The 25793-nt window shown below is 41.8% G+C and overlaps 1 long non-coding RNA gene across 1 annotated transcript in view; it reads right to left on the reverse strand.

The window, feature by feature from the left end:
- Positions 1-6842: 6842 nt before the first annotated feature.
- LOC310826860 overlaps positions 6843-25793 on the reverse strand; it is a 40952-nt gene continuing 22001 nt past the window's right edge. The window contains exons 3-4 of the long non-coding RNA XR_014556039.1: positions 19826-19915; positions 6843-6950 (exon numbers count right to left, since the gene is read on the reverse strand). This is a non-coding gene — a long non-coding RNA (uncharacterized lncRNA). The remainder of the gene's footprint in view (positions 6951-19825; positions 19916-25793) is intronic.

Below are 25793 nucleotides of genomic sequence, written 5' to 3' on the forward strand. Positions count from 1 at the left end.
AAAACTTTTCTGTCCGCATTTTCACTGTTTGAAATATGACAATCCTCATATATCTGTTTATGGACAATTATATATAGGTATCTGTTTATGTGCTGGTTATCTCTTTATGTAAGCCAGCCCTGCTGCGCATTCCCTGAGGGAGTCCATGCGCCAAAGTTGTGCAATGATGGCACCACAAAGAATGAACTCTTCCCCTGAAGACAGATTCACTTTGACTCCTTGGGACTGCTCAAGCAAACCTTTTGCAGAGCACTTCAAACATCGTTCTAAATTTAAATTAAGGAGGGGAAGTGTTTGCTCTCTGAAATTTAGAAACTCTCCTCTCTAAGCAGTGGCAAGCAGACATTCGCCAGAGGTAAGCAGTTCTATAGCAGAGGATAGTTATTTATTTTGCAGCAAGGTAAACAAAGAAGAGGAATGGAAACTGGATAAATGCACAGGTTTACATGCTCATCATAGCCAATTTGTTTGGCAGTCAAGAATGCCATTCCCTCTGCCCCAACAGCAAGCTATCCAGTTACCTTTGGAGGGGTCAGACGGGCAGCAGGAGCTTAATCATGTTGCACTGCTATGGAACTTTGAGGGACTCTGCATTGTTGTCAAGAGCATTCGCTCATTCGGGTAAGTGCCAGGGCACTGAAACCCAACACCGCAAGAGAGATCTCAATAGCTGAGGCAGGCAGGTGACTCCAGGTGCAAATCTCACTCTTTTGTGCTAGCACATAACACTCCAGCTACAGTATGGGATGCTCTCCCAAACTTCTTTCTGCAGATGGTAGCAGCAAACCACGCTTTCAGAAGCAATGGCAGGTGGGAGTCTCCCCACATCAACCGCAGGAAATCCTGTGCTGCTTTTGCAGGTGGGAGCAGCAGTATCTCAGTACTCACCCCTCCCTGTGTGGGAACATGAGGCACAAATCACCCACAGCAGTAAACTGACCGGCTGCATCACTTGTGCAATTGGCGGGGGAGGGTACAGCTCTGTGTTTGGCAATTTGGGGCCAATGCATCAGAATAAATTAGCATGCTACATAGCCAGTTGACAAGAATGTGCAGAGGCTTTTGTAGTGTTTCCTTATGTTTCTTGATGTAAGACTGTGCAACATCCCAACATGTTTAAATAAATGAATCTGACACCGATGAATGATTGGGGCTGCAGAGATCTTGTTTAGTTGCTTAAAGTCTTGCTCAAAAGTGTGCCTAAATTTCCTTATGGTTTCAGACACATCAAGTGACCAAAATGACTTTGGAGTCTTTGGATCTAGGCCACTTTCCTGGATACCTCCCTTTGGCCCTACTAAGAGCAGCGTACTGACATTGTTTCAGCCAGGGCATTAAAGGAACTGGCAATAAAAAAGGAGAATTTTCCACTGAATCTCCCTCTTTGATGTCAGAATTTGATCTTATAGTTCAAATCTATCCCTGGGAGATCCTCCCAATGCCATAGACTGTACCCTAAATTATTGCCTTGAAGTTACTGTCTGTGAGAGTTAATGATGTTGCAAATAAATTCTTAACATGCAAAAATATAACTTCTTCTCTTTGTACTGGTGGTGATAAATGCCACAGCATATGCAGCAGCATAAGAACAGAATACTGGTTTGCAGTCTGTAGTAGTGAAAGTGTTCATCCATCCAATTCAATCCAAATGACGCATCTACAACCTTTCTGGAAAAGTATCATTTTCAGAGCCCAAAGGGTTTTAGATTTTGCATCTCAAGTACATAACCAGGACATTATTTGAATTGCATAGCAGAGTCCACCACTGATTTGTCGGAGAGAATTAAGCAATCATTCCTGGCAAGATAAGAAGCACTTCTTCTCCTACTTTAAGTTCAATTATGGCCCATTTTTAATCACAGGTGGCTTCCATTCCCAGCTCGGCATTTTTCAAGTGCACTCTGCCTTTCAAAGGTTGGAACTGAATGTTGTAAAATACTCCTGAATTATGGTGAAACTGTGTTTTGCATGGCACAGAACCTTGTTACGATGAGATTTTTAAGCATAATAACATGGTCCCACTGATTTTTCTCCCCTTTTCATCTGCATAAGTATAGTACATGGGACATTTCTAATAAAGTGGATGTCAAGTCACCTACCCACCTTAGGAAAAGGTTACCTCTCTTTTTTAAGTACCCCATCAATCATTATGAATTAGCATGGATTTCTATGTGAAAAGTGCTTATCATTATAAATTCATGTGGTATTCATGAGGATGTCAAATGTATACCCAGAGGCCTTTATCTGTTAGAAAGAAAGCCTTACACATGACCTATCCCCAGTCTTCCTGCATATGACATTGCCTTTAAGCTGCATAAGACATATGAACACTGGACTATATAATCTCCTCTGTGTTTAAGGCAGCACAAAAGGCAACAGACGCCATCAATCAGAGACATCTTGATCTAGGAATGACAGACTATGATAACTTTTCTTTCCATATTAGCTTTCTTTTATATGAGTATACCTCAGCAGATTTCTCAGCCTGGTATCAATCAGAGGGTGGTGGGTGCTTACAAGGTGCTCTGAGGCTTATATTTCCTTCCTCTTTGCCTTTAATAGTAGCAACGTTAGTGATGGTGCCGTGGGGGGCTGAGGACTTAACGGTTGCCACGATGGCCGTGGGGCTGTCCCAGCATATGATCAGTGTACACTCTGGACTTTGTTTTCTCAGCTGGGCAAGAAGAGAAAGTGGGGACATTGACATCAGTCCTATGTCCTGGTCAGATCACTTCCTACTGAGATTGTAACAACAACAACACAATAGTAAGAAAAACGCAGATTAAAATGCTGCCATTTTCAGGAGGACTTGAAATGTTGCAAACTGAATTAAAGATGGGGAAAATGACAGGGAGAGAAACTAGCCACTCAGCTACATTTGTAAAGATAAAGCGCTTTATATGCGTTCTAACACTGTGGCACCAGATGCCGCTGGAGAGTCCCATCTTTCACCAATGGGATTTCCCTGTATGAAGTTTACAGCACATTTAACTGAATTGCTTTTTTGATGTGTCTAGATCCAGCCCAAAATGTATAGATTTGTTGATTCCTTTTCACAATTTATCTTTACAGCTTGCTAATTCTGTTTGCAGCCTCCCATCACTTCTCTTGACTTTATACCTGCATTGTAGGATCAAGTATTATTATTCTTTCAACTTTTCCGGACTAGTAGGAAGGAGCACCATCTTAGGTAATGCAAGCTCAAGGTAGAATCAGTGCTCATTGAAGAAGTACCCTTGTCTGAGAGCAAAGAATCGCTGTGTAATTATATGAGAAGATTGGACCTGAAACATGATTTTCTAAAACTATGCAAGTGTTCGGTACTGAGTACCAACAGCAGATGTCATTTTATATTGGTAAGAAGTTGTTGGGTTTTGCCACCTGCATAGCTGTTATTACAGTCTTGGTTTTAATAATTATTTTGATGTAACTGTCGTTCAGCGATATTTCAACAATTGCAGCCTTGACATGACACTAGATTCACAGCATGATAACATTACTAATATTTCAAGAAAGGGGTGCTTTCCAAGGAAGTGAGCAATGAAGCAACAGCTGCTGAAAGATTACCTTGAGAAATTCATACGAGAGATTGTAATTGAGAAATAGGCACGACAAATTTCTCACAGTTCTTCCTGTCAGTAATTAAATTGTTCCTTCATCCTTCTGAAAGAAAAGAGCCTTGCAACATGAGTTGTTGGTTCCTGTCACATAGCTTTGGTGAAAACACAGATATACAGTATGGTCTGTGACAGGGGTGGTGAACTGGATTCAGCTGGTGGGTTGGATCTTTATATCTCACATCTTTATCTGCCCCATATACTGTATGTCATATACAGTATATAATGTCAGGTACAAAGCAGGTGGATGTCTTGACTGAAATGGCCTCAGAGGCTGAATAAGGAGGCATGGGGGCCATATATTCCCTATTGCTGGTCTATGATATCTGGCTAAAATATCTTACATTTGACATCTGAACAATGTCAGTTATGTGGATGATAGGTGACTAAGTCACCTAGAGTAGACAAGGCTATTGATCACAAGTAGTCTACATGCTAGTTGTGTGGTTGTATATCATCTTGTGACTGGAGCAGGAGAATTTGCATGTCATTCACTTTCTCTTCTCTTCTCTTCTCTTCTCTTCTCTTCTCTTCTCTTCTCTTCTCTTCTCTTCTCTTTTTAATGCATCAATCTCTCCACATTTTACAGAACTGGGGTCTCTGACAAGTTTACCCCGCCCCCCAACACAGACTAGGAATGAATGGGTGAGAATAGCTGCTGGAGCTTGGTGAAACTGCCCACTTACCATGGACTGGCAACATATGGTCTCCTTCCAGTGGTCCTGTATAAAATAGGAGTGCCTCTATTTTTTCAGCTTATTTTGGAACACTTGGGACTGACCCTAGAGATGTGTGAGCCTGTTTCTAGTACATGTAACACACATCTTCCACAAGGGTTTAGTTCCAGGGGTCCACACATATCTGCAAAAATGTGTAAAGCCAGGAACCTCCAGAACTGCCCTCCCCCACAAGGGAAAGGGCTGCTTGCCTGGCTTTGGGAAGGTGGTCCAAGGGGTCTGAGGTCCTATCAGTGGGAGGGTGGCCAGGGTTTCATCCAGCATAAATTGTGCCACCCTGTTTCCATTAGAAACCAATATCATGTAGTCTAGGCAACACGGTTGAATCTCCACTCAGTCAATGCATGGAGATTAACACCCATTCCCTTGTCCTTTGAGTGGGTGAGGTGGGAGCACCAATACTTCTGCCAGTCTGCTTAAATGAGATGCACAACAAAGTGTTGTTTGATCCCAGTCTTCATGATAACATTTTAGCGCAAATTTCTCCTCATGTACATATTTTTGTATGCATAAGAAATATGTATATGAGGAGAAAATTGCACTAAAATACACACAGTTTTGGAATGCAATCTTCCCTAATACAATGCATTTGATATGCTATTGGGGGGGGTGTGTTAGGGGAGAGGTAGTACCTCTGGTGGGAGACATCTCATTCTTCTTCTGGGGTAGTTTTGCCACCTTTGGTCCCCACCCTGCACTTAACTCTCACCTGCGGGTCCTAGAAGCTGTTAGCGTGTGACAACAGCCACACCCCAGGAATGGTTTCGACTGGTTGGCTATTCCAGGTGAGGGTAGTCAATGGGTCTAAGAAACCCTCGGTGAGTTAGTGATTTCCACCGCATGCAAAGATAGGCTCTGGTGGATTGAGCGGACGAGACCAATAGTGGGTCCAACAGTCAAGAAGGTGGTTTCTGCACGTGCTGTAGAAGGAAGTGAGAAGCAGATGGGGCTTGACAACCTGGGAAGGTAGCCTATCTAGGAGAAGGAAAACTCTGACCTAAACCTCTGCTGCCTTGGGAAAAGAAAAGGCTAAGGAGTAAACCTGTCAGGATGCTGCCAGCAGCTCCTGGCTGGCTGCCCAGGAAAGTATAAAGACAAGGGAAGGTTTCTTATCATCCTTTTTTATTAAATATTTACAGATAGAGACTATAGCCTCTTGGATAATGGCATTGTCCCGAGTGAATCTCCACCTCTCGTCTCTCCCACTTCCTCATTCGTCACTTCTACGGTGTCCTCTGTCTTTGAGCTCTTTGCTCCCCTACTTTCAAGGCTCGCCGGGTTCCGGGAGATGGAGGGTCTGGAAGGCTTTCCAATGACACCATGTCCACCAGCTGTAGCCCTGCTTCCTCCTCCTCCCTTCCCATTATTCCCCAACTTTTCCCTTCATCTGCCTCTGAACTGTGACCTCCCACAAACCACTGTTGTAAGTCTATGCTGTCTTCCTCTTCCTCCTCCCTGGAAGAGTCAGGATGGGGAGGCGGTCTCCATCACCCCTCCTCCTCTGCCCAGTCCCTGACTAAATCCTACACAAATCCGGAGTGGAGTCCCTAAGATAGTTGGATAGTGTCTTGTCCCCCTTCTGGCAAAGCCTCTCCTCTTCCCAGAGGGGATGTGGTGTGAGTAGGAACCATTCCCGCACCGGCAGGGGGGGTGTTCGGCCCCCTGCATCATCTCCCTGGCTGCCGCCCCACCCTGCAGCAGGCCAGCCAATAGGGTTGGCCTGGGGGCGGGGTTTAGCCACATTCAAGCAGCCGCGGCAGCCTCTGCGCCTCATTCTGCTTCCTGGAAGATGCTGGATCACTCACCCTCCCACCCTCCAGGCTAAGTTTGTGTTCTTGACCTTGCTATGGACCTTGGTTGGTTGCCCAGGGGGTCTGGTAGGAGTTTTTGTCCATTTAGCTAAATTTGCACCAGCCTCTTGGTTTTTCGCCTACCTCATAGCAATTTGTCACAGCTTTTCTGGTTTTGGTGGTTAGGCATTGGAATATGTGTTGTGTGTTGGGGAGTGGGGTATGGCCATCACCTACCCCACCCCATTTTGGGTATTCCGTTAAAGGAATCCGGCGGTCGTGGATCCTGTCCGATGCCCTGGTGGTGGCTAGGGCCATGGCACGACCCCCGGTGACATCAGGGGAAGCTTCCAGTTGTATTTGCATCAACAAGCTCCTCCCACTGGTTGTTAACCTTCAAATGCCTGTGGGGGGGGTCGGATATAGGTTGTTTGATCCAATGCCTAAGCCAATACCGCTCACATGCTGTAACCAATAAAAGTTGTGGCCTTTTTCAGCCCATTAAACTAAAATACTTGTGTCCGTGTCCATTATTTCTCCACTACGCGGGTTAGGGTCCTCAAGGACTCACAGCTCCTGCAGCCAAGCCAGTGCCAAACATATTCCTCAGCTTTCCTTTGGACCACATCAGGAAGGCCGAGAGGAGGGTCCTATTGTCTGGGCAGCCCATGACTTCCATACAAGCTGCCCAGGCTTGCACCCCGGAGAGATCACTACAGTGCTGCTAATGTAATGGTTTGACTTCACCCTTGGAGGTGAACTCCATTGCCTCTCAAGACAGACGGATGCCAACAATGCTATTTTCACTAAAACAAAAGGCCTGTGTTAGCACCTCTCTTTAAGGCATGGGTATGAGGGTTTAAGTAAAGGAGATAAATCAGAAAGCATAAGCCTCTTGAATGGAGAGATTAAAAGCAGTGATTTATCAGAAATGCATCTACCTTTTTACCATTCTCCATCAAGTAATAAGGTGGGGGGGAATCAAAAGGGGGGAAATTAATTAAAATCTCTTGAGTGGCGTGTGGTGATCTGCCTTCTGTCGCCTTCCCCATTGCCTGCTCTTCCTGACAACTCAGTGATGCATTTGGCTGCCCTGTCCTATAAATGTAGGAAGGCACAGAAGTTGCCTGTCGAGCACCTGACAACTGCCAGTTATTTTTTAAGTGAACTTCTTCTTCTTTTACTTTAAAAAAATAACTTTTAATAAACTTTTAAAGAAATTGTTTAAGTTTTTTTAAAAAATAATAAACGGTAAAAGGGAAGGCTTCCTTTAAAAACAAAGTCAGTGAGACTGCCAATCGCAAGGAATAAGTAGCCTCAATCTGCAGTTTTCCCCAAGCTTCAATTAAAGCCCAGGGAAGGACACCATGATTTAACTCCTTAAATTTAATGGAAAGAAGAGCTCACACATCACCCTCAGCCATCTCACAAAGGCATGGTAAGCTCAATACTTCACCCACTGAAATTATAAAGTGCTCTTCCAATGAATCAGAAAAATTGAAGTCTTTTCTGTGGAGGAAGCAAACTTTTTTTAAAAAAAGAAATGTTCATTAATTTTTGAAAAGGAGGAAAAAAAACAGTACCAAAACTTTTGATAAATTGGAAGACAGATTTTGGCACAGCACTATCTAAAAGTGAAAAGGAACATGTTAGAAAAGTTTTCTGAATGATCTTTTAGTTGTAACCATAATATTCCAATACTCCCAGCAGTAACAAATTGCACATTGGAGCATTGTGTCCATCTGATGGTATGAAATTTTCCTGCTGCAGAATTTGGAAGAGCAAGGACATTTCATTACATTTAACTTTAAACGTTTGACTTCAAGTTCTGAACTGGTCAGCAATAATATCCATTAGTCGTTGCACATAATTTTGTCTCAAGCAATATCTGCTGCATTAAATGGAAAAGAAAAAAAAACTTGAAGAAGATACAATGAAAACTATGAATTAAATAGCTCCTAGCATCCCATTCAAAACCATGTGAACAAAAGAACCTCCAATAAAAAAATTAATTGAAAAATGAGGTGGGGGTGGGGACAGGAAAAGAAAATGAAAGGGACGGAAATTACTGTGTGTTACTATAAATGGGGACAGATTGTATCACAGGATTATTAGAATTTGGAGGAAAACATTATTATTTTCTAAATTGAATTGGATTATTTATTACTGTTCTAAAAAGTATTGAACACAAAGAAGATTTCAGGCAAATATTAGATTAGACTGGGAAATAATGTATATGAGAGAAGTGGGTCTGAGATAAATCTCTATATAAACATTACAAATATTAAATTCTCCTTCACATGGCTCCAGTCTGATAATACATTTTGTATTGTGCTCTCATACCATAAGACTACAGAAGCAAACATGGGTCAGCTCCTACTGCATGAACTGTAGATTCAATATCAGATGTGTAGGAGCACATTTCACCTCTCCAGTGCCATGGTATAGAAAAAGTAGTTTCTAGGGGGGAAGCTTTGGTTAGAAGCATCCAAATGGGTAGGAACCATCCACAACTGAGATCCATGCATGTAGGAGCCCAGCTCAGATGTTTGCCTGCGTATGTGTAAGCTCAAAGAGGGTATGGATCAGGGGCACATATATAAGGCAGGCCTCCAGTGTCCCTAGGTGTTCAGGCTCTCGCTCTCTCTCTTTCTCTTTTTTAGAGCTTCATGAGAAGGTATTTGGAGCATCAAGAAAATATGCTTAGAAATCACACAGAAACAGAAAGCCCAGCAAGATTCACTGCCACCAAATGGAGAAGGAATTACCGTATTTTTCGCTCTATAAGACGCACCCAGTTTTTTGAGGAGGAAAACAAGAAAAAAAATATTCTGAATCCCAGAAGCCAGAACAGCAAGAGGGATTGCTGCGCAGCAATCCCTCTTGCTATTCTGGCTTCAGCGATAGCTGTGCAGCCTGCATTTGCTCCATAAGACGCACACACATTTCCCCTTACTTTTTAGGAGGGAAACAGTGTGTCTTATAGAGCGAAAAATACAGTAATTCCCATCAGACATCCAACATTTGTTATGTGACTCAGATGTTGAAAAGGACTAGGCATGTGTGAAGATGAGCTATATCATGGGTAGCCAAACTAAGGCCTGGGGGCCAGATCCAGCCCAATCACCTTCTAAATCTGGCCCACAGACGGTCCAGGAATCAGCGTGTTTTTACATGAGTAGAATGTGTGCTTTTATTTAAAATGCATCTCCGGTTTATTTGTGGGGCCTGCCTGGTGTTTTTACATGAGTAGAATGTGTGCTTTTATTTAAAATGCACCTCTGGGTTATTTGTGGGGCATAGGAATTTGTTCATTTCCCCCCAAAAAATATAGTCCAGCCCTCCACATGGTCTGAGGGACGGTGGACTGGCTCTCTGCTGAAAAAGTTTGCTGACCCCTGAGCTATATGATAGATGCCTTCTCTCTGAGTTTCATGGAAATGGAATTCGGATAAATATATACTCCAAAAGTATCTAAAGGCAACACATTGGCCTGCCTCTGATTTAGTGCTATTTGATGCTGTCACAATCTCAGTGATCTATGCTTTTAAAAACTCAAAGGGAAAGAGAGTGTCTTTGCCAGATCATCTGAGGATACTACAGATGATAGGTCTTTGGAAGGTACCTTGTGAAAGCAGATAGACAGCAGTTCAGATTCACCATTGAACAAAATGATGGTAAATTTTCCCCAGATTCCAGGTGTGCTGGATAATACTCAGTACCCTGAAAGTGCATCTTCAACTTACTTAATATTCCCTCCTTCCTTACTTGCAATAGCAACTGGGGACTTTCCCGTCACATTCAAAAGGGAAGGGGCTGTAATTCTACCCCCTCCATGTGCAAGTAGGATATCCTTTGCGCCCACCCTTTCCCCATCTGGCATGCAAGGCAGCGATTAAGAAGAAAAGACACTGGACAATTAAATCTCTTAAACAGCTGCTGCATTTCAGGCTGGTGTTTCTATTAAACAAAATGCCTTAGGTCTGTTTCAGTTGTAGAGCAACTGCACAGACCTGATAGTATATTTCACTGCAGTTGTGGGGAGGGGAATGGGGGGGAAACGGCCTACGATATAAAAAACAAGGATGCAGGGGAGAATGATGAATTAGCACCAGGAGGGAGAGGCTTCAGAATATGAAACATGCTTGCTAGTTAATTTCCTTCTCCTCAATTCATGCATCACTCAAACAGACACAGCTGCCTCTCTTTCGTTCAGAAGTTGACTGTTCCTGAAAAGGTAAACCTCCACACGGCCAAGGGACAGCTGTAGTCGCCATTGTGCCATGAGTAATGTAAAGTTACTTGGAAATGGCACCTCATTAATTACAGTGAATTCTAAGTAACTTTCAAACTGCTCCTGAGATTATGCTAAACCTGCTAATGGATGTTTACGAATGTATCCTGAGATGGTGAGATCAATTTAGCTGTATAACACATACTAAGACTATAATAGTTAATAAGGTTGTCAACCAATTAAAGGTTTTCTTCTTGAGTAATCATCTGCCTTTTAACCAATTGATTAAAGCTTCAGTCCTACAGAAACCTACCTGGTAATAAATCCTGTTCAACTCAGTGAGGTTTCCTTGTGAGTAAACATTTGTAGGATTGTACTATATGTCTTTCTCTGTGTATGCATAATTGCATGTTTGAGACTACCAGCAGGTCAATATAGGTGCCCTTTTGAGGTGTGATAATGAAGCTAATCTCAAAAAGGGAAAATGTGCCTTTCAATTGCTGCCCTGCCAATTAAGAACTCCTTTCACCAATTTTTCAGCTTAAATTTGAGTTAATTAAAACAAATTAAAGCACTAATCTCTCATAAGTAAATTAATCTAACATGCAACATTTCATTCCTGCCTCAAGAAATAAAGAAAAGATATGAGTCAACGGCAATATGAGCTAAAACTGGGTCCCCATAATGGATCCTGTTCTATTAGGCATCCATGATTTTCATTAAGAAATGGCATTTCACCAATCATCATTTTATTTCATTTCACTTACATGAACATACTGAACATGATTTAATTGCAGACATCCCAGTTTCTCAATGGAAGCGTTAAAAAGGAATCTATTTACTTTGTTAGTTACCATTAGTTCTCCTAAATAATATCAGTGATTGTTAGACTCTAGAGTATTTAACGCATATTATCAACTGCTCAATTGCTTGCTTCTCCAATAAGCCAAATTGCAATACTCAATCAAATGTATGATATGAAGGCCACACAAACACACCTGCAGGAACTTCCCTGTGCTTTTCTATGACTAATTTAACTCTTGGCATTTCGTGAATATACGAACTTTACTCTCTTAGAAAAAGAAAGGAAAGGAGGTGCACTTGATTGAATAAAAATATTGCCTCTGTACTAGCTGTCTCCAGTTAGGATTCTTGCTCCATGTTTGCAGTCATGAGATTGTTGTCTATCACATGACGGTGTATGTTTTCATTCCACAGAGTGGGAATTTGACGGAGACAGGATGTTTTGTGTTACTGTGTTCCGTGAAGTGGGACTATTGTCCTTTGTTCTTTCTCTCTTTGCTGTCTGATGAGAAAGAGGAAGGAGCTAAGTCAGAATGCTCCGAGTGTATTCTATGTAAATAAAGTAGATTAGCCAAAATGCTGTGCTACTGAGTTCTGTTACACAAACTGCAAATACTCTGCAGGATTGTAAGTGTGCTGATGCTTTTTGGTACCAGTCACTGTGATGTTCGGGCTGAAGAAAGCTTTTGAAGCTCCCGAATGACAGACCAGAAGGGAGAAAACTTGCCAGTCGGGCATGTGTCTCTACCAGGGTCCTACACAAGTTTAGGGTGATCCAAACAACCTGATGCCCTCCAGACATTTAGGGCTACAATTCCAGTCCTAGTCAGTATGACCAAAAGCATCTGCTTAGGGAAAGGTGCTCTCCCTTTACAGCTTTGGGTCATGTTTCAGGCCTATGATGTGAGAGCACACAGAGTGGCATTGTTGTGGCTGATCCATAGATATGGACTTTCCTCCACTGGAAGATTTATCACAGTGTGTTGTGAGTACATAGTATTGAAACTTATAGGACTTCCAAGTAAACGTACTGTATACTTAATCTGGCTACACAACTTTCCTCTTTTAAAAATATAGTTGGTGTACATTTCTACAGCTGACCTTTGATTTCAGTATTACACTTCATTACTGTTGCGTGAGTCATATTGAACATACAATGAAATACTTGGGATACAAATACTGCAGTAATTATTCAGGCTTCTGAATAAATTATGTCATTTAACATCTGCTATTAAGCTATTCCCCACATTTATTGCATCATAACAATGTCATTACAGAGGAAAGCTGTGCAGATAAGCAGCATGGCAATAAATGCACAATATGTATCTAAATGTTTGCTCCTCCATAACTCCTTCTGCTTAATTGTGACAGCCAAGGCTCACCCTCCTTTTTAAATACAGCAAGTTCTAATCAATTGTCATATATAAGTCACTGTCCAAGCAATTCCAATACTGTACACCAATTAAGCTGTAGGGAGGGAGGAGTGGAGAGAAAAGAAGCAAGGAATGAGTGATAAAATCAGGTTTTCTTGCTTTATTCGGGGATGCTCAGCTCTGTGTGGAGCCTAATATCAAGGGGAATTGAAGGTCCTTCCCTCCCATCTCAAAGCACGTCACTAACCCCCTTCCCCCAAGTTGTATCAGGGCCTCACAAAACCTTCTGTGACTGTTTCTTTACATATCAGTGTCATAGCTCTGTGCTTGGCTATATATCCATGTTTCTCTAGGCTCATGGGCTCACTAAGAAGTGAGGCTGTCCGAATCCTTCTTGTGGAGCACTGAAAAGCTCCAGATAGTGTTTGTTGTTGTTGTTTAATTCAAGCACAGCAATGGAGATTTTTTTAAAAGGTTAAAAGCTTCATATAAGTTAAATAAAAATCGTATGTGTGGAAGATAGTATTCTCAGAAATAAGTCTGCTTAGGTCAGTGGGATTTGCACCCAAATGTGCATCTGATTGCTTCTGAAGGAGTCAAGGGAATTTGTACTCCTTAAACGGTCCAAATGTAAACAGCACTTCTTCATTTTCGTTTTCCTTGTAGCCTTAAAAACTTTCAACGAACTGAAGCACGACAGATTGAATCACTTAACCTTGTTTTGCTGCTTGTATTTTTCACACATCTGCGCTCAAGAATTGTATGCAAAATATGAACAGCCTTATTAGCCCAGAGAAGAGATGCTGTTGTAGAGCAATGGAATGAACTCGCTCAGCAAGTAGTTGTTTGAAGAGGCCCCCAGACATGAGTGAGCTTCAAGTTCTATGGTTTGGTTACATGATTCCAGATAACCAAGTCATGAAAAAGTGGCATACATCTGTGAGGATTCAAAAGGAATCTATTCAACAGAAAGTACCTCTGATGGTGGAGACAGAACATAGCTATCATGACAGTCTTTTCCATCCATGATTTTTTCTAATCCACTTTTAAAGCCATCCAAGTTGGTGGTTTAAAGCCAAGAATTAGGAAGGGTTTCAGGGAAGAATCAAAGTTCAGTAGTAAAGCACTTGTTTTGTGACCAGAAAGCTCTAGATTCCATCTTCTGCACCTCCAGGTAAGACTAGAGAAGTCTTCTGTTTGAACCCTGCAGACCTGCTACCCATCAGCATGAAGCCTTCTGAGTTAGACAGACCAATTGTATAAGATAGTTTCCTATGCTTCTATACATCTTATGGCTAGAAAAAACACAATAGACCGAAGTCCAGCAGGAAAATCTGGTTTTTGTGTTTCTTAAGCTGCGTGCAGACATTTTCAGAAACTTGGCAGCCAATCAATAGACTTACAACTGGTCACAGATACAGTGGTACCTCTGGTTGCGAACGGGATCCGTTCCAGAGCCCCGCTTGCAACCTGAGCAGAACGCAGCCCGCGTCTGCGCATCTGAGTGGGTCGTGATTCGCTGCTTCTGCGCATGCGCACGTCATTTTGAGTGTCTGCGCATGCGCAAGCGGCGAAACCTGGAAGTAACCCTTACCAGTACTTCCGGGTCACCGTGGGACACAACCTAAAAAGATTTAACCCAAAGTGTCTTTAACCCAAGGTATGGCTGTATACATATTCATTTTCTCCCTATTCTACTAAAAATGCAACTTTTTGTAGCCTGTTGTCTGGCTTGCTCATATTTTCAGCAAAAGTGTCGCCCTAGAATAAATGCTCATAATAGTGAAGCCTCCTTGTAAAGTCATAATTTTCTGTGGAAGAAACACTTATTTCTCTTATTTTCAGATTAATTTGTAGTCAAAGGTTATCTAAGTAAACATGAATTGTTCAGTGCATAGCAATGATAGCCTCTGTGGCCAGCCCTTTCTGAACAGCCTGAAACCTTTGTGCGACTGTTCTATTAATTTCCTGCTGCAGAGCAAGCAGAGGTTAGTACGCAATATTACTTGCTACACTGTGCAAGTCAGATCTAATCCTTCTCTGGCTTTAATAAGATAACAGAGGGTTGGGATAGAGATCGTCGTACCTTCCTATATTTTAATGGTGTGTAGATATGACAGGTGTCAGGGAAGGAGATTGACATATAATACTTTCGCACCTTACCACACTATAATCAGTACACCTTGCACAGACAATAACTATTTTCACATGAGAAGTCTCACCTTGGTCTTCTGAAAAATCACCAAAGTAAAGTTCTACTAGCCAAGCAAACCACTCTTCTCTGTAAAATCTATAGAATACAGAATTAATATAGCATTTCCTGAAGGATGCTTAGCTTCTGGTCCTGTGGAGCTTGCTTTGCTGACCATTCTCACCCCTCTGACTACCTTTGATTCCCACTTCAACCATCAAGAAAGGGTGATTAGATCCCCACCCTGTTCCCAGTGTAGATCTTTATTCCCCCATTGCTCCTGATGTAGATCTCCACTCACCCTTCTTCCCTGGTGGGTTTTATTCTGTGGTTTCTCTCAGGTGCCAAAATGTCTTGGGCCTGCGCTGGTGGGAGATACTCAGCACGGCTTCCATATACAGTAGTACCTCAGGTTAAGTACTTAATTCATTCCGGAGGTCCGTTCTTAACCTGAAACTGTTCTTGACCTGAAGCACCACTTTAGCTAATGGGGCCTCCTGCTGCTGACACACGATTTCTGTTCTCATCCTGAAGCAAAGTTCTTAACCTGAGGTACTATTTCTGGGTTAGCGGAATCTGTAACCTGAAGCGTATGTTACCTGAGGTACCACTGTACTACAAAGTGTTTTTTACAAAGTTTCAAGTCTAAATGAGGAGATAGAAAGGTCAGTACAATACGTAAAAGATAGAGGGATAGTCTGAGAATCTGACAGTCCCTGACTCAGAGAGAGGATTTTTATTTTTGTTTTTGCAAGCTGAGTTGCATTCATTCATTCATTCATTCATTCAATCAATCAATCAATCAATCAATCAATCAACCTTGATTGCAGCCAGCAGCAGAGCATATGCCCGCACTGCGAAGGGCGGGCGCGCTCCTGAGAGGGGCATAGTGCGGAGGATGCCCTCCCAGGCATGGGATAGCCCCTCAGCTGCCCAGAGCAACGTGCATGCCCTGCAGCTGGGGCAGAATGAGCTGCCCATGGGGGCAGAGCGAGCCACCCATGGCGGACATTTGGCGCGCCACCCACCCGCATCTCCCAAGCCTCCCCCAAGCTGTCAAAATGAAGGGTGATGGGGGGAATGCCACTGGCAAAGTGGCACAGCTCCCCTCTTAGCCTGGGTAGTAGGCTTGGGAGTTGCGGGCACATGGCATGCCGAATGTCACCCCCCCCCTCAGTGAGGGCACCTGGGGTGGTCTGCCCCCACCGCTCCCTTCCTACGCCCCTGATTGCAGTCAAAGACCAGACAGTGAGTTGCATCCAAACTTCCAGCGGATCTCATCTCAGAAATCCTGCCTAACAGACAGCTCTTTTGCAGAAGCATCAGATTCTCTGAATTAATCTCACAACTACCATAGCTCTTCTTCAGCTTTTCCTACTCCAAAGCTTAAATATAATATTTTTAAAATGTGGCTGGATTTCTGAAAACCTGTTGTTGAATCATAGCTATCTAACTGAATGAAGCTTCCTGAAAAGATTCTTGGTTTGCAGGGGAAATCTTCCAGGCAGCCACAAATAATACTTTCAACATAATCCTGGCAATTCAGCACACATGTTCCTGGGTTGCCTTTGCTCTGAAATGCTCCCTTCCGTTTATTCAGATCTCCTCTCCAGTGTCCCTTTCCTCTCCCTTCCCCTGAATACATGCAATAACCCTTCTAAGTTGGTCTGCACAACCTCCCAGATTTTTCCTCATCAATTTATTTGCAGACATTAGTCTTGAGCTCCTCATCGTCTTCTGCTAAGTGGGAGGTTGTTCTGGCCTTCAAAATGTGATATGGATCAGTGCTCTGGATAACCAGCATCTCCCTGTGCTCCTTCACAGCTGTCTCATTAACTACCACTTCTTCTCCAAATCCTCGCATGTTCTGTATTGTCTTTTCTATATACACAGAAAGCGCTACTGCACAGCTTTGCTCCACAATGTGAGCAGGATGCACGAGTCCCACCGAGCCTTTTCTACGTCTTCCTCTTCTGTTCTACCCGACCATAAAGGGGAAAGTACAGCAGGATTTGGTTATATATTCAAGGAACCAGAGAGCCATGCAAAGTTATTTCTTATGAGTAAATGAAAAGAGACCATAACTCTCCAAACATCTGTCTGCTCTACTCCAATCCTCACCATTTCGGGAGCCAATTTACAGTTGCCTTCTTGTTTAAATTATCTCCCCGCCCCCCCTTCCATGCTGCATAATGATATTGCACAGCACTCCATTTTCATGCCTCAGCCAGACTATTGTCTATTAAAATGAGGGATGGGGAGACAATAGACTGGTGGATCCTCCTGGTATAGATCCCTCATAAAGATCAATGGCAAATGCCTTCTTAAATACTATCAGTTGTATATAAATTAAAAATATTACTTGAAGAAAGACATCTGCAACTTCACTGTTATACAACCCTCTTCCTTTGGAAGCTTGCGAAAACCATCTCATAGGATATTTTGGGCAGGCATTTGGTGATGGTGGTTAAGCAGATGTGAAATTATTTAACATTGACTATATTTCATACTCTTTGAAAATAATAATTATTATAATAACTTGTTAGCACATTGAGCCTCTGGGCTAGATAGGGGAATAGGATCAAATACCTATTTGTAAGAATTATTATCATCTCTGTGTTAGATTTGTGCATTAATTATTTAGCCACTTACTTTCACATGCTACATTTTCATAACTTATCTATTAATCCAAATTAATATCATAAAAGAATTTTTTAAAAGGGTGTGCCAGGCCAAACACAGCCATAAATCTGATATTGATCAGAGCCGAGAGACATGCAATCAAGCTCTCCTTCCCAGTCGTGGTGGTGGTTTGGTTACATAATCATGCAATTAAGTCTACAAATCCACATCAAAATGTTTGGAATCTGAATTAATTACCTGCATATGACTCACTGACATTAGAACTATCTTCCCAATATTTGGCATTGTTGCCAAAAATATAATGGAGAACATTAAATAACTGTTGAAATAAAAAGTATTAAATAGAGGGATGATCTGGAGGAGAATGTGGCTCTTTTCCAGGTGTACAACTTGTAATTATGATGGGTGGTGTGTGTGTGGAGAGAGAGAGGGAGAGGGAGAGGGAGAGGGAGAGGGAGAGGGAGAGGGAGAGGGAGAGGGAGAGGGAGAGGGGGAGAGAGAGAGAGAGAGAGAGAGAGAGAGAGAGAGAGAGAGAGAGAGACTCTTGTATCACTGTGTAGATGAAACCCTCCCACCACCCAGGAGTTGGCAGTTTGGCCAGTTTCTGTTTGCAGGGACCCAAAAGGAATTTGGGCACATAGTGTATGTTCCAATGTCCCACATGCACACTCAAGTACAACATTGTATTCCCACTTATTCTCCACTTATACAGGAAAAAGTACTAAGAGACCACTGGGCACACTGTTGATTTTATGTGCATTTTTTATTTACCTTGGGTTACAGATGCTTCAGGTTACAAACGCTTCAGGTTACAGACTCTGCTAACCCAGAAATAGTACTTCGGGTTAAGAACTTTGCTTCAGGATGAGAACAGAAATTGTGTGGCAGTGGCGTGGTGGCAGCAGGAGACCCCATTAGCTAAAGTGGTGCTTCAGGTTAAGAACAATTTCAGGTTAAAAACGGACCTCCAGAACGAATTAAGCTCTTAACCCAAGGTATCACTGTACATCACTTTAAACTCCTATTTGTAAGTCACTTACAACTCCCCCTCTTATTGTGATCATTTACTATGTCTTGATTTGTTGAGGCAACAGCCTGTACTGTTGCCTTTTTAGACTTACTGAGTAGTGATGGAATGCATTTATGTTGTGGTGTGATGAGATAGGCTTGTTGTAAAGCATGGATGTGTTTTAACATTTGTGTGGGATGGCTACAAGTTTGGCACAAGTCTTGGTGTATTGTACCAAACATCTACTATTTTCAGAGCAGAAGCTGTTTTAGTCTGTCTTGTGGAATCTTAAAAACTAAAGGTTCTTCCAGACAGGCTGTTGAGTCACACACTACCTTTGATTCTTATACTACATTTTTTTCTTTTTTAAAAAAAGCTTAGATGCTTTCATATTGTCATGTGGTTTGGATATCATGGCGTTGTCTCATCATTGCTGGGGGAGGGGGGAGGGAGGTGGTGCCTTTATAATGAAAAACTGGAAACAAACAGAGAGGAGAACGACACATTCCATTAGACATGTTTACATACATAATTATCTTGATCAATCCAATAGAAATTATGTTAATATAAGAACATGCAAAAAATGCACATATAAAAAAGGTAAAATTTGTGAAAAGAGGTTGTGGGGGGGGAACTATTACAGTGGTACCTCGGGTTAAGAACTTAATTCATTCTGGAGGTCCGTTCTTAACCTGAAACTGTTCTTAACCTGAGGTACCACTTTAGCTAATGGGGCCTCCCGCTGCTGCCGCGCCATCATCATGCGGTCTCTGTTGTCATCCTGAAGCAAAGTTCTTAACCTGAAGCACTATTTCTGGGTTAGCGGAGTCTGTAACCTGGAGCGTATGTAACCTGAAGCATATGTAACCCAAGGTACCACTGTATTAACAAGAGAAATAGCATATCTAGGATAAAGGACAACATAGAAATTGGAAAATGAGGTGAAAATAGAGGAAAGCAAATAGAGGACAAAGAGTGGGTTATGAAGAGGAAGTAAGATAATTGAGAATAGGTTTTGAAGGGGAGATGTTATCATCTATTTGATTACATCACTCCAATAACTTATTCAAAGGACTAATCATTCAAATAACCTATTTTCTTGTTTAGACTTGCAATCGCTTCCAAATCTATCGCTTCTAAGAGATGTTTTCAGGGTGCATGGCAAGTTGGTTAACCCACACTTTCTAACCTAGTTATCCTGCCAATTTTTGAATGACAAAACTTCCAATATGCAAAGTGATGGGAAATAGCACTGGAAACAACCAAATACTGGCAAAGTCAAACAACATCCACACTAGCAGATCAGGATGAAAGCTCAGTAAACAGGTGACATTGTAGAACAACTGTACAAGTTTTATGCAAATGTTTCAGCATTAATGTTCATTAAGCAGTTGGTCTGGAAGCTCCCTAACAGGTTTATTACTTACTAGCTTCATTCATCATCTGCCAGCTTCACCAAATGACTTTTCAATCTTCCAGGCCATTTTCAGAAGCAGCACTTCATTCTCTTCCTGCACCTGTAATTCAAATGCAAAATGCACATTAGCTAGAGAGTGTATATGATGTAAAACTGACACCTCTCTGTTTGCTATCTTGCATGAACAACATTCATGAGTGACACATCCCAGTCTAATGGATTTTCCTAGGGCTGTTGGTGTAAGCTACTAAAATCAGTCATTTGGGCACTAGAAATTAAGCCATTTCACAATGGGCAGCTAAAAATATGCACCTAAATCCACTACCTGCTTTCCCCTTTGTAGACTCATTAGATCACTAAGATCATCAAGGGAGACTTTATTCATGACACTGAAACCCACTGATTGCCACCTGACAGAAACACAGAAGCAGACATTTTCTGCCATTGTGCCTGTACTTTGGAAAAACTCCCTCCCCCCCCATCTTATAGATAACACTATGTATTATGTGTTTCAGACATCTTTTGAAGACATACTTTTCCCCTCAGGATTACAAATGCACTGTGTGTACATGCACACATGTATTTCCAGGTGCTGCTTTATTGTTATACAGTTTATATTGATGATTTTATTGTATCTTTTATGTGTTTGCTGTGCACTGCTCTGAGATTATTTTAATAATAAGCTTGGAGATGTTCCCAGATAGATAAATAATTGTCCCTTCTTTAGTCATATCCCAGCACTGACAATTATATTTCAGAACCCCATAAGGCTCGTTTCTCAGGGTTATCCGTGACTGACATTTGGAAACAAACCGCCACCGTTCTTATACAGTGGTACCTTGGTTTAAGAACAGCCCTGTTTAAGAACTACAGTGGATGCTCGGGTTGCGAACGTGATCTGTGCGGGAAGCACATTCACAACGTGCCGTGTCTGTGCACGCGTGGGTCACAATTTGGTGCTTCTGCGCATGCACAAGCGCCAAAACCTGGAAGTAACCCGTTCCGGTACTTCAGGGTTTGGCGCAGTGTGAAACCCAAAATCACACAAGTCTCTAACCCAAGGTATGACTGTTTATTCAGTTTACAAACTCCACAAAACCAGAAGTGGTGTCCTGGTTTGCGAACTTTACCTCGGTCTAAGAACAGAATCTGAATGGTGGGAAGGCACTGGCTGTGGGAGGCCTCATTAGGGAAAGTGCGCCTCTGTTTAAGAATGGTTTTGGTTTAAGAACAGACTTCCAGAACGGATTAAGTTCGTAAACCAAGGTAGCATTGTAGTGGAAAGGTATGTGCATGTTAGTGCATCCTAATATGTAATGCAAAACATCTTTACTTCAGTATATGAATATTGCTGACATCGTTTCCAAAATTGTATTTAAGGTTTCATTTTGTTTTTTAAAAGAACCTGTGATATAGTTTCCTGAAAGGAACTCAGTCAAAATTGCATGTTGCATGAAGAAGTAATAACTGAGATATCTCTTCATTGTACAGGATGGTTTCCATCATGATTCTCAAATTACATTCTGCTTTCATATCCAATACCATCTCAAAGGGAACTTGGGTTTTTTTTTAATTGGGAAAAAGTACAATATTTCTGGAGATAAAAGCAAACAGCTGAAAACCATTCTCTCCTTATGGTCTTGGCCTGTATTATAATCGTTTCCCTTCAAAGTAAGGGTGATCTGAGTAATACCAGGTGTACACAGTATGTGTGCTTTATTTTATATCGGTCTGTTTTGCCCTCATTTTTTAATAATTTGTACCTTCTCCAGCTATTATGTATAATCCCCAGCAGGACTTCAGAAAAAGAGTTAATTGTTGTGGACCATGTAAGATTGGGCAATTGGCCAAAGGCAACTCGGGATGCCCAGATTGCACACTTCTGAACTAGAGAAAGAAAACAACGGCATGTTTTTGGACACTATACACACCTCCTGGAGGATGTACATATTGCCTGGAAAGTGAACAAACTGAAGTCAAGATATGCACATTCCCCAAGGCCTGCTGAAGACTGTATAATGGCTAGATGGTATACAAAATTCAGTACTGCAATGAAAATTCCCCAAAGCTAATTGGAGAGTTCTGCATATTGGCCAGAGAATGTACAAAATACAGTTAAGATATGCACATCCCCCCATGTTGAAGCTATGCATAATGACCAAAGAACATGCAATGTTGATAAATGCAAATTCCCCAAAGCTTCTTGAAGATTGTGTATATTGACTAGGAAATATGTACAATTTCCTCTCCGTGGACAGATTATGTGCACATTCTCCATAAAGCCTGGTGAATCTGCATAATGGCCAGTTGTTTTGCACTTTAATTATTCAACTTACATTAAACCTGACAACTACACTGTGCTTTATTTCTGCATTGGACTTTATTTTCCCTCCTGACTGGTTTTAAACTGCTAAAAGCCAGTGTCTTCTTGTCCTGGGATTTAAATAAGTCTTTCCCTTGCTTCCCTTGTCTTGCAAACTCCTCTAAGGGGCTAACTAAATATGCTCATAAATATGCAACAGGTCGGGGAGATTGCATGCAAACATGCCAATGAGGCTAGGAGTCTCAGAAAAACAAAAACTTCCATTGGTGCCATTAGACACTTTTTATCCTAAGCCATGGGTAGGCAAACTAAGACCCGGGGGCCGGATCTGGCCCAATCTCCTTCTCAATCCAGCCCGCGGATGGTCCGGGAATCAGTGTATTTTTACATGAGTAGAATATGTGTCCTTTTATTTAAAATGCGTCTCTGGGTTATTTGTGGGGCAGAGGAATTCATTCATTTTTTTCCTTCAAAATGTAGTCCGGCTCCCCACAAGGTCTGAGGGACAGTGGACCGGCCCCCTCCTGAGTAAGTTTGCTGACCTTTGGCCTAAGGCTCATCTTTGTCTAGGTTGGAGGCAATTGGTGACTTAAGAGTCTCTCTCTCTCTCTTTTAGCTTTATTAGTACAGTGGTACCTCGGGTTAAGTACTTAATTCGTTCCAGAAATTCGTTAACATGAAACTGTTCTTAACCTGAAGCACCACTTTAGCTAATGGGGCCTCCTGCTGCTGCCGCGCTGCTGGAGCACAATTTCTGTTCTCATCCTAAAGCAAAGTTCGTAATTTGAGGTACTGTTTCTGGGTTAGCGGAGTCTGTAACCTGAAGTGTATGTAACCCAAGGTACCACTGTGAATTTATTTAAGATTCAACAATAACAATAATTCAACAATAATTGATACATCAGCTCACTATTTGCTACAGTTGACCATCTTTAAAAAACTACAAAACATTGCTTAACAGTCTCAGTTGGGGACTTAACAGATAAGCTTCCCTATGTGCTGCCTTCGCAGGGATAAATGGGCTTCTCCAACTCTGTAGCTAGTTCAAGAAAACAAGATGCATAGCTGCCTGCTATGTATTTAACTGAATGCCTAGTGTGGCCCTGATCCATGCAGCTCAGGGCGAAAATGAAGCAAAGGTAAAAACAGTGGTGGGTAGGAGCAGTGGCGTAGCGTGGGTTGTCAGCACCCGGGGCAAGGCAAGTAATTTGTGCCCCCTAACCGTGGATTTGCGCCCCCTAACCCTAACCCCCAGATGTTGCGCCCGGTGCGGCCGGCCCCCCCTGCACCCCCCACGCTACGCCACTGGGTAGGAGTCCCTACGCTTGGAGTCTACTCTGCTCACAGCCTCAATTACGTGTAGTATGGAATCCTACAACCATCCACTACAAGCATCCAGAGCCCCCAGCTAACCCAAGTTGATGATCGGGCACATAGAAGAACAGCTAATGCAGGAGGAATCTACAAATACAATCCTGGTAAATTTGAACTGAGAAACTGTGTAATCAAAACAGGGATCTTTCTTTGATGTAATGACTGTGCCCACGCACAAAAGAAACTAAATAAGAAATAAGAGGGGGGAAGAGATTGGGATAAGGGGGGCAATGATTTACCAAAATGAGGGAATCTGGACTATTTGGGGCACATCAGGCAGCTTTTAAGGTACGGAGCTTAATTTTTTTCTAATGTGATCCTGTAGATAATAAACTTTTTTTAAAAAAAATATTGGGCAGTATCTCATAAGTTATTTATTGGGGATCATTTTAATATAAGTCCAGGCTGGGTGCCAGTTTATGGAGCTTTTAATGGTCTTTTTGCTTTTATTTTAAGTTCGATTTCCTACTCATGCAGAATGTCCTTTTATTTACCCACCAAATGGAACACAGTGAATGTTGAGCCAGAGTTAAACTCAGCAAACCCTGACGTTCTCCCATCACACATTTGTCAGCTCCGTCTAGAAAAAGAGGCGCTATGAAGACAGTTTTGCATTTCTACAAGTTTGCCATGTATGCAAGTAGATACTTGAGTGCAGAATCCATCCATTACACCTTCTATAAAAGCAACAACACTGGTCTCTTATCCTTTTTGGCAGCAAAGAATAGAAATTAATCAACCTGTCAATTTCAGGATCTATCAATATTTTCAGTCTTGTTTTCAGTTAGTTCCATTTGTGCATCAGTCTGTATTTTTTTAAACTCCATGTGAAAATTTATCCTAATAAGCATATTTTTAAAATCAATATTTTGTACATTCTTTTCACTGACGTAGGCGTCCTGGTATGCACTTTCCTCTAATTTACTTATTTTTAAAAATACAGATTACAAAATTTGGAGAAATGTAAATTTCTAATGTTTTGGTTCACATATTGGTTCAGGAAGTTAGAATTAGGCAAGTTCAAATTAAAACTACAGAGGTGAGGTTACAGGGAATCAGGCAGCGGGCCTTCTCAGTAATGGCGTCTACCCTGTGGAACACCCTCCCATCAGATGTCAAAGCAATAAGCAATTATCTTACTTTTAAAAGACCAGAGGCAGTCCTGTTTAGGGAAGTTTTTAATGTTTAATGCTGTATTGTGTTTTTAATATTTGGTTGGGAGCCACCCAGAGTGGCTGGGGAAACCCAGCCACATGGGCGAGGTATAAATATTTTATTATTATTATTATTATTATTATTATTATTATTATTATTATTATTATTTGAGATTCCGGTATTGCAAGGGGTTAGACTAGGGTCCCTTCCCACTCTATGATTCAACTAAATCATTTTACACATAGAACAACTTTTGTAATTACAAAATAACTCCACCGCCATCTCCTTCCCTCATATGCTCCCTGTACCACACCTAAATTTGCTGCAGAGGGCCTCCAGAACAGATTTGGGAGGTGTGGGCGGAGGAGATGAAGGGGAAGTTCCATTGTGCTCTTGAAATTATTTCCATGTGCACACAACCCACAGAGTTGGTATATAAATAGCTATTTTCTACAAGGGAATGGGTGCAGAACCTCCAGCTCACATGCCTCATTGGATCTGCCAGGCCTCCCCATTTGGTCCACCAGGCCATGTTGGTCAAGTTACGTCAGTTCTGGGGCAAGTAAAGTCATGGCACCATACTCAGTCCTCCATTTTGATGCCGAGCCATTCATGTATGGTTGTGTGTGGATACTCAGTCATTGGTGAATATACCTAACAGAAGTATAGATCAAGTCCCATTCTGCAATCTTGTCAACAAAGATATCATGGCAGACCTGATCAAACACTTTTCTGAAATAAAGATACACTATGCTCACAGCATTCCCATGATCTACCAGACAATTCTATAACAAAAGCAGAATAGGTTGGTTTGGCATGGGTTGTTGTTTTTTCTTGATTAAGTCATACTGGCTCCTGGTGATCAATGCATTGTTTTTCTGCATTGACTGCTATTGTAGAATTTTTCCCAGGATCACCTGAGGATGAGATATTTCATATCATCTGCTAAATTATGCAACATAAGCAACTATCAAAAAATAAATCAACTTGTCTAATTCGGTAGGATAATTAATTTGTCTTTTTCTTGGCACAGAATTTTGGCTATCTATGTGTGTTTCTTGTTTTTTATCTTTTTATCACAGAATAAACAGCTCTGGCATTACATCTGCCTTTTTAAAAAAGGTTT

Source organism: Podarcis gaigeae, assembly GCF_964106915.1.
Source record: "Podarcis gaigeae genome assembly, chromosome: 11".
In the NCBI taxonomy this organism is placed as follows: domain Eukaryota; kingdom Metazoa; phylum Chordata; class Lepidosauria; order Squamata; family Lacertidae; genus Podarcis; species Podarcis gaigeae.